Source organism: Peromyscus eremicus, chromosome 12, assembly GCF_949786415.1.
Source record: "Peromyscus eremicus chromosome 12, PerEre_H2_v1, whole genome shotgun sequence".
NCBI classification, from domain to species: domain Eukaryota; kingdom Metazoa; phylum Chordata; class Mammalia; order Rodentia; family Cricetidae; genus Peromyscus; species Peromyscus eremicus.
In genome coordinates, this window is record NC_081428.1 from 24,598,318 (window position 1) to 24,601,256 (window position 2,939).

Consider the following 2,939-nt stretch of genomic DNA (forward strand, 5'->3'; position numbering starts at 1 on the left):
GAGATATTGCTAAAGTCCCCAGGCTGTCTTTAAACCCTCTCTGTAGCCTAGGTAGGCCTTTGTGGTGATATTGTGTTCCCCAATATATTGTGCACCTTAATAAACTTATCTGGGGTCAGAGAACAGAACAGCCACTAGATAGGCATAGAGGCCAGAAAATAGTGACACACACACTTTTAATCCTAGCATTCCGAAGGCAGAGATCCGTCTGGATCTCTGTGAATTCAAAGCCACACTGGAAACAGCCAGGCATGGTGACACACACCTTTAATCCCAGGAAATGATGGCAGGAAGCAGAAAGGTGTAAAAGGTGTAAAAAGCAGAAAACCAGGAACTAGAGTCCTGTTAAGCTTTTAGGATTTTGAGTAGCAGTTCAGCTGAAATTCACTTGGATGAGGACTCAGAGGCTTCCAGTCTGAGGAAACAGGATCAGCTGAGGAACTGGCAGGGTGAGGAAGCTATGGCTTGTTCTGCTTCTCTGAATTCACCCTAATACCTGGCTTCCAGGTTGTTTTTATTAATAAGACCTTTTAAGACTCGTGCTACAGGCCTTGAATTTGGCATCCACTTGCTTCAGCTTCCAGAGTATCTGGGATTCCAGACCTGCACCAAGAGACTCATCTTGGTAGTTCCTCTGAGGAGCAACTTGTGAACAAAGTTCTACTGATAATAGGCAGTGAAGTCTTAAAAGCTGCTAATAGCTGAGCTGAGGAAGCATGCAATAGGATCTTGTGCTAACTACAGGCCAGCCAGTCCCGCAATTGTGGGGTTCTGGGAGACCCTGTGACAAGAACAATGTACTAACCCACACCCAGATTTTGTATTCACAAAACTGTGAGCTAATAAATGTCTGTCAAAAGATTCAAGATCATGACATCATTTGTTGTGTGGCCATAGATCAGTACTATAGATTTCAGTACATGGATGTAGGATACATCCCTACTTTTGAAGGTTCGTTTTGTTGCTGTGATAAAACACTATGAACAAAAAACAACTTGAGAAGGAATGGTTTATTTCATTTTACATTTCCAGATCCTAATTCACTTTTGAGGAAAGTCAGGGCAGGAACTCCAGGCAGGAACCCAAGAGGAGAGTTGCTTGCTAGTCCATGCAGTGTAACTGGTGAATTCATAGCCAAAGGAGTGGCCAGGAAGCCAGGGGCTGTTGTTTGCTAGCTGACTTGCTCTCAGGGTTGCTCAGCTAGCTTTCTTAGACATCCCAGGCCCACCTGCCTAGGGATGGTGTGGTCCACAATGGACAAGGAATCCCCCAATCAATCATTACTCAAGATAATCTCATAAACATGGCCAGAGGCCAAATTGGTCTCTGAAATCCCTTAATTGATGCTCTCCCCAATGACTCTAGGCACTGTCAAGTTGACAATTAAGACTAACCAGGACACCTACCAACCAATTAGAAGTGTGGAAGTTTCTCTAAAGCTAGGAAGTAAGAAGAGGTTGAAAGAATGCCCAGGAGATCAACATGCACTCCCGAATCACCTTGAACATATCTTTAGCAATCTGGACTCTGAGGATGTTGCTAGTGAGCATTCAGGAGGAAATAAGAATGTGCTTTTGGAAAAGGGGAAGGGAGATGGTATGCAGAGGCCGAGTGTAGCAGCAATATCCCACCATCGCCTTCAATAATGAGGAAGTCAAACATATGTCTTATGAAGTGTGTGAGATAGCTAAGATTTCCAAGCAAACGCTCATATGCTACTTGGTGTTTGTTTTTTGTTTGTTTTTGTCTTGATGTTTCTAGTGAAAACACAGAGAAAAGCATTGAAAGAAGAGTTGTTAAAAATGGTGCTTGAGGTTTTGGAAATCCTCAGCCTTTTCCTTATAGCAAATGATGTTGAAGTGGCTTCTGATTACAGAAGATAACTAGGGCCTGGTGAAGAAATGTGGTCTAGAGACAGAGCGGATGGATGACTTGACTGTACTTCTCTTGTTAATATCTGAGAAGGATCAAAGCCACAGAAGCCACAGATTAGAAAGTGCTCCTTATTTAAATTCTCCAAGTTCTGGAGCAATTTGTCATATGGCAACAGATAAGCAGTCTAGGAACAAACTCAGAGAATCGGGAGCACTGCCACTATGTCACCATAAGAACACCAGGCGACATTACAGTACCTACCTTGTCATACCTGGGGAAACTGTTCATATTCACAGAGTCAAAACACAACGTTTCTTAGGCCCACTTCTTTTTCTCTAATAGTCATTGTCCAAATCATTCTCATAGCACTTTATATTTTCTTGTTGTGTGTTTCTCATGGAGTCCTAAATGAACACCACAGGTACCTGAGCATTTGAGGGATCTGGAGATGCACACATCACCATGCTGATAGCCTCATTTTCAATCTATGACCATTGATTTTATTTGTTTATTTATTTACTTGTGTGTGTGTATCAGACAGACAGACACATACATAGCAACACGTGTACACACAGATAGATAGATAGATAGATAGATAGATAGATAGATAGATAGATAGATAGATAGGGACTACCATGTGTATGTGGAACCCAGAAGACAACTTGGAGGGGTCAACTCTTTCCTTTCACCTTGTGGGTCCTAGGAATTAAACTCAGATCAAGGGGCTTTGTGATAAGCTCCTTTACCCTCCAAGCCATTTCAGCAGCTCATAATCGCTACTTTGAATTGGCTTATTATCTCTTCTATATGGCCAGTCTTCTGCCTGTCTTGTTCCTGCATTCTTTTTTTAATTATTTATTTTTATTTTATACGTTTTGGTATTTTGCCGGTATGTATGTCTATGTTAAAGTGTCAAATTCCTGGATGTCAAATCCCCTGGAGCTGGAGTTACAGACAGTTGTGAGCTGCCATTTGGGTGCTGGGAATTGAACCTGGGTCCTCAGGAAGAGCAGACAGTGCTCTTTACTGATGAGCTATCTCCAGCCCTCTTGTTCCTCCATTTT